Below are 13,521 nucleotides of genomic sequence, written 5' to 3' on the forward strand. Positions count from 1 at the left end.
CCGGGGAGGGGCCCCGGGGTTCCCCAGGCTAGGCCGGTTGGGGCCATGGTGGGCTGGGGTCGTTGGGGAAGGTGCGCCCCCGCCTCGCCTGGCACTGCTGCTTGGACTCAGACAGCTTGTCGTTGGTGTGTGTTGGTGTCCATATTGTGTCCGCCTGTGCATGATATGCTCAAGTGTCCCCCAATTCGCATCCCTGGCACCCCCAGATTACCCGCCGACTGTGTACTCGTACTGGGGAACGGGCTGTCTTGTGTTTTGCGCCATGGCGCGGGCAAAAACTTTCCGTGTTTTGCACACTCTGGTGGTACCTGTGCGCGGGCGCTCTGCAGCGGGCAGCGCGAAAAATGCGGAGGAGAAGGTGGTGGGACATCTCGGGGAGTGTGTTGGGCTGCTGGCGCGGGGGAGAGGGGGCCGCCTCTCGCTGGCCTCCATAACCTTTTTTCTGTATGTCTTTCTCTCTTTTTTCCCTTTGCGCTAAGCGTTTCCTCACTTCTCATTCGTTCGCCAAACCCTCCCGCCTTTACGGTTGAAAAACCAGACACTCAGGTATCTGGGGCGTCGGGGCTACACACATGCGTTCAGTATTCTGCACACACTCAGCTCACCTGGTGGGGGGATGGTGGGAGGAGGGGGGGAAAACCCCTCTGAATCTGCTACAGGCAGGTCTGGATCCAAACCTACACGGGGCTGGTTCCAAGAGGGTGGGCGTGGCTGTGTTTAAAAAATATGAAATAATTTTTTTCCTAGGGAAGAGCCCGAGGTAAGCCAATCATTTCCTCTTTTACAAAGAGTACAGTAGGAGGGGCTTGGTTTAAAAAGACTGTTATGCGTTGGGAGTGGAATGCTGTCTTGTCTTCGAAATGCAATTAAAATAAAAAAATTTTTAAAAATGTTTCCAGTGTATTTTAAGTATATGGACGAAATGTGGTAAAACTGTTGACCATAACTTGTGAAACATGTCAATGTTTGCATGTGAATCTTTTCAAGCAGCTTTAGCTGGGGCAGAGAGGATCAAAGGTAAGATCCTCTTCAAATGGACTTGGGATACCAAGAAATTAAAATGGTCTTGTGTTCATAACCACATCTGGTACGTTTGGCGGCCCTCCACCTTCCCTCCTTCTGTCTTCATCTTTCCCACCTTTAGGTGTCCTCTGGCCCCTCTAGGACTCTCTCCCCCCACCCACCCAGCCCCTCCTCCTCTCCATCTCCCTGCCTCTCTGGCCCTTCCCACTCCCCCCACTGCTCCTCCTCCAGCCTGGCCTTGGCTCCCATCTGAGGCTTTGGCTCCTTGTGCCACAGTCCATCAAAGCAACAATTAACAAGAGTCTAAATGTGTGGCTTGAATGAAAATTTCAAAAGTGAACCTCCACAATCTTAATTTCTTTATTTTACTCTCTAAAACCTTTCAGGGGATTTAAAGATCACAATTTCTAAAGCTGGGCTACATTTTTTCGCTAAATATTTTATAATGTGTGATGCTTTTTAGTAATGACATTATGGACAATAACCTTTGGCTTCTGTGACATGTGTGTCTTTCACAAATCAGTTTAAAACATGGCGCTCGTTTTAGTGACACCCACCCGGGGAAATAATGATGTCATCGTTTTCCTAATCACGTAGAGAAGGGAAGCAGTTTTAAATTTGGGATGTCCCAACCCTACTATAGCCAGAGCCTTAGATGACAATGCACTGTTTTCCTGCAGGGAACTGCTTTTGCCATAACAGTCCCATTTCAATATTCTGAGCTTAGTTCTAGAACGCTGACCTCTGATGGGGAAGGGACACAAATACAGATAGGAATACAGACAGGTGACAGTGTCCACCCGCCCCCTAGTTGGCAGTGTCCCTTACTTGCTGGAGTCTCTGTTGTCTCATCTGGGACATGAGGCTTTCCCAGCAGATCTCCACTAGTCTTCTTTGCCGTGTCTTGAGTCCTCTATTCTGGGGGGTGGGTGGTTTTGGAAAGCACCGTCCACTTAAATCAGGACTGGGGACTTAAACCACAGATTATGCCCACCCTGCAACAAACTGTCAGTCCATGACTGGGGCCAAGCCTTGAGAATATTAGAAGTTTACCTTGCTCACCCTTGTTTTGTATACAGAGTGCAAAATTAACCTCAATAAAAGGAAATTTGCTGGGGTCATCCTGCAGTTGCCCTGATTCTGCTCTCAGGGAGTCTCTGGTCAAGAAGACCAAAACCCAGGCATCTGAGACACGAGCCTGAGTTAGGACAGCCAGCATTACCTGCTGCCGTAATGCGGTTTGGGAAAACAGTTCATTTCCAACCAGCCTTCATTTGGCAAAGTGACAAGGAAGGTAGCGGTCTGAGCTACTGATGGGGAGGGGGGAGAAGAAGAATGAGGACTTACAGTTAGGACAAGACCTCTAGCTAACAGTCCGGTTCTGACACAAAACAAGACATCCATATATTTCTACCACTGAAAATGCAGGTCAAAAGAACATCCTTTCATATGGTCACCAATTTGTGACATGCATGCTCATCTGTTGCTTTACAGCTGTGTGTGTGTGTGTGTGTGTGCTGTTTCCATTTTTATTGCCCAGTTTAACCACATTATAGGGAAATTTTTTTTTAAGGAGATAGATAGGTAATCAATAACATGACTAAAATTCTAGAAATTGTAAGAGATGAAGCCTTTTTCTTATTTGACTGTTCAAGAATAGACTGTTTCCATGTTTTTGGAAACCCAATTTGGGTGTGATTCTCCCCCCCCCCTTTTTTTTAAGACTTGCAGGGGCAGGCAGATTGGAATTTTTTAGTATCTGCTACATTTTATAAAAACTGTGCAGGCAAATGCTATAGATAATAATGGCCAGCTTGCCATGATACTTTATTTATACAGTGAATTGCAATTAATTGTATGATAATTTATTTATGCCACCAGGTACAATAGTGATGCATTGCATTCCATCATGCAGAAGAGGCGCTTTTTTTTTTTTCCTAATTCTTCTTTAGTACAGCAATTTTTTCCATATTCAGAATGCCTCCACTGAGCTTTGTGGTGCAGTGGGAAAGGCATAGCTTATCAGGCCACCAAATCTTTAGAATTAAGAGAGACTTTTATGATTTTCCCTCTCTGTTCCCCCAGTAGTATTTTATGCCTCTTGAAGGCCGAAATTCTTCCCTGCCTTTTAAAATCCAATTTCCCATAGATTTCTCTCTCAAAAAAAAAAAAAAAATGTTTTCTATACAAGTAGGTTCATTTTTATAATTTGCCCACATTATGTCTATCATGGGAAATTGGTATTAGGCAAAGAAGAGTGGGGTCCCTGGGCTTTTTGCTCCCCCCCTCCTGACTTGAAAGGGATGGCCTCACTGCCTTCAGGTATAGTAACCAGTAATAGTAATGATCACGCATAATGATACCACATTCTTATTGTAGTTTTAAAAGCCTTTCATCTAAGTCACATTTGTCCTTTGAAACAGCCTTGGGCAATAAAAATGTGGTAGAACCCCATGTCATAGGCAAATAAACCGAGAGCTCAGAGATTAAATGTCAGGGACTTTTGCTCAAAGACTTTGAGGTAAGTGAAGGAATCAAAAGTTTCTAACTCAGATAAGACCGTGCTTAACAAAAAATGTGGTAATGGGCCACAAAGCATTATTTAAGTGTAACGCATGATGGTGAGTGTGCTGCGTGCTCTTCAAATCCCTTGTCAAGTGACAGGCGTCTCGCCGTCTTCTGCTTTCTGAAGGACAGCCAGACCCAGCCGATCTGCGGTTAGAAATGTCCATTGAGCATACCTAACGCGTGAGCCCCCCGTTTCTGACATAACCTGTCATGGCTAGGGGGATATTTGGTTTCCACATTTGCTTGAACTCATCTGCCAACGCTGTAGTCTTAGTTTGTTTATTGGGTTTTGTTCTTTTTCAGCTGCAGGTTTCTTTTAGGGAACCTCTGTGGTTTTCTTCAGTGGGGTCTAAACCTTTCCTTACTCAGTGTTCCACTAAAATAATAATAATAATAGTAATTGACAATAATACTAAAAAGTGGGCTTCAGTGCCTGGCTCCCTATACTTGCAGTGTTAGAGGAGGAGACGGCTTAAAATCCCGGCCTGGATCTAGTAACCCTATTAAAATCACTCTTGTTTTGATATTCTTCATAATGATTTTTTTTTTAAAGTATTCCTTACTTTTTGTTGGGGCTTAATTCCTCCTTAGCTTAGCAAGAGTTAGCGCATAGTCTTAGAAATCACCTTTGATTTTATGCAGGAACGTTGGTATTAAGCAAAAAAAAAAAAAAAGAAAAAAGTATATTTTTAAAGAGAAGGTAGTCTGATTGTCTAGATTTGAAATTCCTCATGCTGTCACGCCTCTGCTATTTTCCAGAGTCAGTTTCCCCACCAAATAGAACTCACTGTCACCCCTAGCAAAACTGTGGCACCCCAATGCTTCTACATAAAGTAACTTTCAGAAGACACAGAAATAGCCTTTCATTCAGTAGCATTAAAATTGGTTTCCACACTTCTTGATTTCTTGAGCTGGTGGCAAAGGGGTTCTTTCCAAACCTCCATCTTGTGCCTCCTGGGGTTCCTAGTGGAATGTGAAATTAACAAGCCGCTTGTCCATTTCAGAATCAAATTTCTCAGGAAGATTCACAATTTTCAACATAGGAAGGGCTGGGCCAATAGATAGGACAAGGTTGCCGCCCTCCCCCAGGTGAAACCCTCAAGCATTAGTCAGTCTAATAATTAGCCCTCTCCAGCCCTGGTGTCCCCCAACAACAAGGACTCTGAGACTATGCCTCTGCTGACATCCTCCTTGAATTAGACTGGAAAGGGGTTTTATCGCCTCCGGTTCCTGTCCTGGCCTGTGGTCACCCTGGGCGTGAGACCTTGACCTCTTCAGGGAGAGTGGGGAATCAGCCAGTTTCTGTCCGTCTTGGAGAGTCCTGCTGGAGGGTCAGCAAATCCTCAGCAGCCTTTCTAAAAGTGAAAGGGACAGGTGGGAGGTTCCAGATAAAAACTACCATAGGGCCAGGCCAGGAGGCCTCTGAATGAGGGCGAGGAGGGGCATTTCCAGAAGAATCAGAGAAAGAGATTGCGTTTTTCCACAATTCCTCTAAAAAGAGGCCCAGAAGTGAAGTTACCCTCTAGAAATCCTCAACCCTGTATCTGGCACAGGCCCGTGTCCAGAATATGGTTACCATTGTTTCTAGAAACTCTCTTAGACTTTTGTCTCCGTGCTCCAAGTAAGAATGTGGGGTTTGTGTTTCTTTGTTTTCTGTATTCCCCATGAGACTGTTAACTTGTAAATTCTCAAAGTACTAGGCACCCGTTCTTTCTCTACGTTTCAGAGTACACTCTTCGTACATACTATATAGATAAGGGTCAGCTCTAACAGGAGACAGAGGACACCGTGCCAAATTTATGATTGTGCAAAGCCCCTCTCAGGGGAGTGACGTGGCCAAGAGAAGATGAGGAGAGAGACCTTGTTTTTACTTGTCATAGAAAAGTTTCCCCCATCCCCCTTTCCTATGCCCCACCCCCTCTACCTCCTTCTCTTTTTATTATTTATATTATCCTCCAATCTGTAAACCAACTCTGTACCGTGGTTGAACCCAGGGACCTGAGCGCAAATTGTTCTATGTTTACTATACATGCAAAAAAAAAAAAAAAAAGTTGTTTTTAGTTTCCCTTCCCAACAGCCAGAGGGTGAAGCAGTCCAGCCAGTGAGAACTGAAGATGAGCCCTCCAAGAATGAGGTAAGAACAACAAGAAAAAGCAATGTTTGATGTTTAATGATTGTTGATCCTCTCATGGTCAGTTGGGTCTCGGACAGGCAGTGAGCACACGGTGCCCCTTTCCACATTAGAATTACCAGAGCCAGTTGTGGCCGGAGCAGGAACTGGGGGCTGGACCACGGGAGGAACGTGAAGGAACGGATCTGTGACAGAGTCACTAAAACGAAGGGCGTGTGCTTCTGTTGTACTCACTTAGAGGGAAAACCCCAAGTTGAACTACAGGGTAATTTGTTAAACCTCAGGAGACTTTGGGAGCCTTAGACTTGTGGAGCTCTGCCCACATGCTAACTTGAACATTAGATCTTACTAAATGCTTCTTAATGATTCAGTTTGGGGTGAGGCGAGAGGTGTATAAATTGTTACCTGATCCCAGACTTATGAGTCAGCGTTTCCGACATTGTCACACACATTTGGTGTGTGGGACAGAGTAAGTACCTTAAACTGCCTTTAATGAGCTGATAATGGGAAGAAAGATCTCGTGTACCCACTTCCAAAGGAGCGCTGTGATCCGTCCCTGCTAGACAGCAGCGGCCTCTCCCAGGGAGGCCAGGGGTGCCTAGAGGCACTTGACTGACACAGCTCTTGCCTCTCCCAGTCAACAGACTCTGTCACCTCCCTCCTCGTTCCTAATTATTAAATAGAACAGTTTTTCCTTTCGTCAGACCAATGACTAGTGTGCAGATGACTATGAGGGGATTTTTTTTTTTTTTAAACAGGGAACCTGTGTTCAGGTAAGTTTGTAGGATTTTTGGAAAGAAGGTCTAACGCTCATCCTGGTTAATGCCCCAAACTGAAGTCAGGTGGCAATGCTAGAGTCTGGGCCGAGAAGGCCTGTTTCTGCAGAATGGGTCCAATTGAAAGTGACAGAGAGTTGATGGTGTCACTTGGGAAGAGTCTGGGCACTTACTTCCCTGGGACCATGTGAGCACGTCCCCTTCAGTCTTCTCATCTGTGGTAATTCCTTAGTGTCCAAAGGACTTAAGCAAACGCCTGTGAGGTCCTTGTTTATAAAAAGTGAAACCTCATTTGTTATCAGTCCCTTGAGTTTTTCTGGCCTTCTTGGGCTTCTCACATCGTGGAAAGTGGCCATCTTAATTCCTGACAGCTTCTGACTCTGTGGGTCCAGTAGGCCTACAAGATGTGTAAGGAACACAGTGAGAACATCAAATCTGTCATTCTGAGGTCCTCCCCCGCATGGTTCCCCACAAGTGTGGATTTGAGGGTGACTGACTGTAGTGGGGCCCAGAGATGGGGAAGGTAAGTTGTTACTTCAGGTCGGCCACTAGATGGTGAGACAGTGTAAGGCAGAAAAAAGGTGTCGGATCTGTGATTAAATCAGAGGGGAAGGGCCCAGGGAGCAGGGGTGGGGAGGGTCCTGCTCCACTTCCACCCCCACGCCAGGACAGAGCCCACAATCTATAGGCCCTGAAGCTTTAGTCAGACCCGGCCTCTTTTTTTTTTTTTTTTTTAAGTGGTGACATCTCCCTGTTGGCTAGGTGGTGGGATTATAGGGGGCCATATCTAACACAAGGGTCCTCCATAATAGGTCTACTGATACTTTGTCATATGGGCTCTAAAGGATGTCTAGCAGCATCGCTGACCTCTGCCTACTGGATGCCCATCTCTTTCTCCTCCAACTTCCTCTCTCTCTCTCCCCATCTCTGTCCCTCCAACTCTCTCTCTCTCTCTCTCACACACACACACACGCACCACCACCACCACCACCACTAGGTACCTACACAGTGTAACAATCAGAACTGTGTCCCCTGGGGGACGGCATCATCCCTGTTGATAACATACTGCCCTAACACATCAATATCAAATTCTGGGAAAGGTAGAGATCACACATGTCTTAACTCGAGCCCCTTAAAAAGAAAAGATACCTTCAGAGAGAAGGTTCCTGACTCCAGTTACTAAGGACCAGTCAGAAATGTTTGCCACTGTGGTGGTGACCCTGCATTCTTGGGTAGAAGTAATTTTTGAAAAATTGTGGAAAAGAAGGTGACCCAGATGACCCTAAATAGAATAGAAAAGGGAATTATCCCAAGGAAGTAAGTAATGAATTGGTCTCAGACTCTGATTAACGAAGTCAGTCTCATAGCTAATCAATGGGCCAAGATAAATCAAGGCTTAAATAGATTTTAACCCTTACATGATCGTCTCTACCACTTAGAGGTTCTTTTAGGAGCCTTTGTAGCAGGCTGCGGATTCTCCCTCTGTCTGGTGTGTACTAAATTAAGTCATTCTGCCGTGGAGAGAAGGATGCCAGGCTAATCGGGGCTAGGACTCAGGTGGCTGTAAATACAGCCGCACTGGGATGGCTGGGCCCCACTTTGCACGTGTCCCACAAAACAGTAATGGAGCCTTTAATTGGTAGTGTCTGCGCACACACAAGGATGTAGGCTCTTAGCGGGGTCACCTGAGTCCCAGGGCCACAGGGGCCAACCCAACTGCATGCAAGTGACCCGTAACCTTTAGCAACTGATATTTCAAGGCAGGAAGTGACCTTGTGGGCTGGTGGGCGCCCATGGAAGGAATGCCTCTCAATGACTACCTGAGAAAGGTAAAATAAGATCTTTGGGAAATAAAACATAGTTGTGCCAGTAGAAAACATGATCCAAGGACATTCCCCAATCAAGAGTCTTGTACTTGGTCTTGGGTAAGATTGTCAACGCCCCCTCCTCCATCCTAGGGCAGAGTCTGTAACCAGCATCTCTTGTAATAATCATAACAAGACTAAATCATGATTTCATTTTTAAACCGTGGCCTGACCCGCCCCCCCCCAGCCCTTGCACCTAAACAGCCTCTCCCCCAGTTAATCGTTATAGAAGACGTTATTGCTTCTTTATTGTATTGTAAGCCCAACATATTTATATTTTCGTCCCTATCTGGTCTTCTGCTAGAGCTGTTAGATCTTATACATTCTCCGTATAAGACACGTAAGTGAAGTTTTTTTTTTTCTTAAAACGTTTGGAATTTGTGATCTTTAAGTTAGTCACAAAATCGAGAAGGAAAAAAAAAATTCAGAGAATAAACTAGTTTCCACCCGCAGCCATCTATATGAATTTAAACACTTTTGCTTTTGCTATTAGGATTACTTTAGGGTGAAGGGTAGAAAGTGATTACTAGTTCGATAAAGTGCACATCGGATATGTAAATTTTTAAAAAATACTATTTTTTAATCTGTTTCGAATTTAGCTGAGTGCAGTGCCCCTAACTAACACATCCTTACTGCAGAATCCTCGAAATTACCCAAGGCATGTTTTTTGAATGTTGATTTTGACATTTTGCCTGAGACCAAGTACAACATCCTTCCAAGGAAATACTTAGAAGACTCCAGACAGAACCCAAAAACAGATGCCAGACATGAGGGGGAAAATTTTTTAAAGTTTGGTTGCCAGAAAACTAATAGCTATTTATAATTAAACATTTGCGTGTGCTTTCATTTCTTCCTTCTTGCTGCTAAAAAGGAAGCATATTAGATCATTTTGTTTCACAAATGGCCAGGGCTGGTTTTAAGATGGACACTTGAAGGAAGGTTCCCAGCACTGGTTTAGGGGTTAGTGGGAGATTCTCATTCCTGGAACATTTGTGGTTTCTAGGGCTCTATTCAAGGATCCCATGAATTTGCCAAGTAATATCCAGAAAAGGCCAAAGTTTGATTCTTAAAAGTGTTGACAAGCCTTCATTTTGTGATGATTCTGCAGGAGTAGTCCTGGGGTCCCGCCATGGTCAAGGGAGAGACTTAAATTTGTTGGGTGGTTCAAGAGAAAGCCCCGCGGTATCTCTTTGTCCAACCTGATGTATGAAGAGGTAATGAATGACCCCAGATGGTACGGTGGGGCAGGGCTTGAGAAAAGGATTCTGGGTAGAGCACATCAAAACCCTGGTAGATGTCTTATCCTAAGACTGAAGTTGACAGGTGACAGGAGAACTCATTTTTATTTTTCTTTCTGGCCCTAAAACCATGATTCCCCTGAGGTGAGAGTGGGGGTTTGACTTCAGATGTGAAGGCAGGCTCCAAACTGGGAGTTGAACTTTCATGCTGCAGGAAGAAGTCAAGGAGGAGACCATGGGGGCTTTCCTGTCCCCGCAGAGGTCCGCACAGCTCAGAAGTGGGGGCAGAAATCAGCCTCCTAGGGAATTTTTATTCCCTAGTGGCTTTCCTTTTCTTTCCCCTCAATTTTGAGATTTTTTTTAAACAATTATATTCTTATTTTAGGGGGACTTTGGCTCAGGAGATAGCTTGTTTTTAGGGAAAGAGGTGGGATTCCCCAAATGTTTGGGGCTGGGAAATGAAAAGAGTGAAATAAAGCAAGACTGCTCCAGGCTGGCTGGCAGATGGCGCTCGGCTCTTACTGTTGGGAGCCTGCCTCTGCGAAACTCCCTGGCTGCGCCCGAGGCGCCACTGGGCATCCCCCTCCCCTAATCCCCTTTCTCAGGGACACAGGCTCCACCCCCAAGGCCTCGGGCATAGTTTTAAAGATTTTCAGTTGAACAGTTGGTTTCTGGGGACAAATCCTGTCACTTTTAACTAGTGGCTCTGAAGACCTGAGCCAGGGCAGAAAAACACTATCACAGTGACCTCCAAATTCCTAACCCAGGTACGCGCCACGGTTCTGGGAACCATCTCTGGGACCTTGGACAAATGTCCTGGGTCCCAGTTTCCCTCATCTGAAAAATGAGAGGGATGTCCTCCTCATTTTAAAACTTTAGTTCTCAAAGTTCGGTTAGCACAGGTACGCTGCCCCCCCCTCTCACCCCCACAAGCAACCTTTAAGGGGTCCTTTTCAAAATGGCGGACTGTAGAGGAAATTTTAGATCTATTTGTTGTCCTTGGGTAAATAATAATTTTTGAATACCCACTTCTGGGAAATGCTTGCAAGAAGGAAAGGTGAGTGGTGCATCTTTCCCACCCCAGTCAAGGGCTAGAAAAGAGGTTCACAAGTGGGCAGAGGTCCCTTTTCTACCAGGGAAACCCAAGGAGCCTTCCTGGAGGAGTTAGCATTTGAGACAATATGGGAAGATACAAGGAGATGAGGGAGTAGAATTTGGGATGGAAGCTCAATGCTTTCTTAGGAGAGAAGGTGCTAGCTGAGGATGAATTCCTATGGTTTTGGTTTGGTTTGGTTTTTTTTTTTTTTTTTTTTTTCCTACTTACAAGGGCATCCTTGGGTTTGTCAGGGTCTCTGAGATTTCAGGGCTAACTTGAGTTTTTTCCCCTTTCCACCCTCTCTACTCCTCAGTGCCACAAACCCACAGTGCACTAAAGACACTCTTGCTGATGAAGAAAGAGGCTTCTGTGCCTGTGGGTGGGACACCACCGCCCTGCCCCCGCCACCTTTCCCCTCAGGATGTGGGGCAGGCCACCTCTGCCTTCTTTAGGCCAAGTTTCTGTGGAGGGGAAGCTAGTGCTGACAATGTCATGCCCCTTGGTTCTAAAAAGAATAGGCACCCTCTGGCCATTTCTTTCCACCCCCTCATAAGTCTTGAGGTCATCCATCTGTGAGCTTCTCATGGGAGGCCCTACTGATCCCTACAATGGGAATTCATTCCTTTCCAGCAGAACTTATCTTCCACACACCATTCCTAGATATGGTCTCCTCTTTTATAGTTGAAGAGTCCAAAGAAATGAATAAAATGTGTTAGTTTCAGGCAAAAGCTTCCCCCACCCTGCTATTAAAATTCTTTTAAGTTAGCAAAGTTTATTCCGACATTCCTGTCTTAAGCCCGTAATCTTCTGGGGCTTCTTGAAAGCTTTTCTTGCTCTTTTTTTCTCCCCCACACCTCCCAACTTCCATCCCTGAACCTTGGCCAAGGCACATGACCATGGCAGCCCCGGGGGTGTTACTCAGGATTTTGGGGGGGGTACTGGGGAACAGGACAGGTGGGCTGCCCCTGTTCAGAACACCTTTTTGGGACCCGTAGAGCTCCTCTCCCACCAGAGGTCAGCAGAGAACTCAAAATGGCTTTACCCGCTCGCAGGAAGTGGGATCACTTAGAATTCTCTAGATGGAATGTGGAAGTGCAAACGGAAAAAAACCCCACCTTTCAGGGATATCTTAGGTTGGGGTCTCATTTTGTCCTGGTTCCCTAGGAGGGTTCGTTCTGACACCATTCCTGCCATTCTGTGCATTAAGGGCCCGGGGGCCTTCTGTCTTTTCATTTGATGGGTTTCTTTGCCTGGGTCCCTAGCCCCCCCACACATACACGCACACAGACAACCCTTTTCCTGACAGGGGACCTCGGACCCTCCCACATGTGACCAAACTCCCCACTCAGGTTGCCCACAGGACTGGGAATCTGAGCCCCATACTTTTCCTGGCCCCTTTTCCCTTTCCCCTTTTCTTCCAGAAGGTTGTTAAAATGACTTTATGGTATGACAGGAAGTCCCCCTACCCCACCCTTATCCTGCCCTGATTTTACATCTCCTTATCTCCTGCTCTTCGGCCAGATATATGGATGTTTCTAAAGAGGGAATGAACCCCAGCATACAAACTACTCTGTGCTTGTACCCCACCCCCCAATACACACGCGCACACGCACACTTCCTTAGAGGTTTTCCCACGTCCTCCATCGTGCCTTCCACGTCTGCTTGCTCTGTCCTCCCACTGGGGTGGGAAAAGGGGAAAAGGAATCTGAATCCCGTTCCTTTGTTTTTACTCCGAGCTTTTGAAACGCCCGAGTGCTTGAGAACGATCCCCCCACCCCAAAGTTAAAACCAACTCCCCTTAGCCAGGTCTTTATTGTTGAAAGAGAGACAGAAGGAAAGAAGGCGCAGAAAGCAGTGAAGACGTAAAGACCAAGACCAAGTGAAAGTCTTAAAAAGAGAAAGAAAAGGCACTTTGGGTACATTTAACTCTAAGACAGAGTGCCTGCCCTGTGGGAACTTCCAGTCGGCAAGGGAGGAGGAGGGAGGATCGGGTTGCAAGTCAAGGCAGTGGCCACAGGCCCTTGGAGGGCTTCCAGGCTCCGGGGAGCTTCCAGCACAGCTGAGGGCTGGGAGGGGGAGGTATCGTCCTCCACCCGATGTTGGTGCCAGGAGCCCACTGAGTAGGGCAGGGCCTGGGAACCTGGGAGCGCATGCTAGAGAGCGAACCCGAGTTCTGACCACTGCCTTCTCTCGCCCACAGCGGGCCCTTTATGCCGCCCCACATTATTCTCCCGGTCCTGCAGTGATTGTTCGATTTCTGGACTCTTTTTTTGAAATCAGTCATTAAGCCCCTTGTAGCACAACCCGATTTCCCAAGCCAGTTTCCTATGCCTTGCCCCACTCAGTGGGGGCAGTTTTGCTTTAAGAAATCTGGCACACAGTGGATCTTTTCATCCTTCAAAAAAATCCAGTCTTCGTGAGTTCTTTGATTCGATAATTACTCAAAGCAAAACAAAGGCAATCCTAAAGTTAAAAGCAAACACTCTGTACATTACGTATACATCTCAGATGTTGAGGAAACCCTTAGAAGTTTACAGGTTGGTGTCCTCGAGAATTTGGCTCCGGCCAGACCCAATATAGGCATTGTTTTCTTTTTTGTTCTTCCTTCCTCCCTTCCTTCCTTTCTTCTGCCCCCGCCACCCCCCTTTTGGAAAAACAAGTTTTATTCTCCTGGGTATGTTCATTAGAGAGGGGAGACATTCTATTCAGCGAGGAAGAATGGGGGGAGGAAGAAGGGGGAGCAGGCTTCTGCGGGAGGAGACACAAGATTGATGACTTTGTGCTGGCGGGTGGAGAGCCGACCATCACACCCAGATGAAAATCT

The 13,521-nt window shown here is 46.3% G+C and overlaps 1 protein-coding gene across 1 annotated transcript in view; it reads left to right on the forward strand.

Moving 5' to 3' along the window:
- Positions 1–13,521, forward strand: part of LOC309870594 (neuroendocrine secretory protein 55-like) — a 52,139-nt gene that overhangs the window by 15,315 nt on the left and 23,303 nt on the right. The gene's annotated exons all lie outside the window — the stretch shown is intronic.

Source organism: Mustela nivalis (assembly GCF_964662115.1).
Source record: "Mustela nivalis genome assembly, chromosome: 8".
NCBI lineage: Eukaryota > Metazoa > Chordata > Mammalia > Carnivora > Mustelidae > Mustela > Mustela nivalis.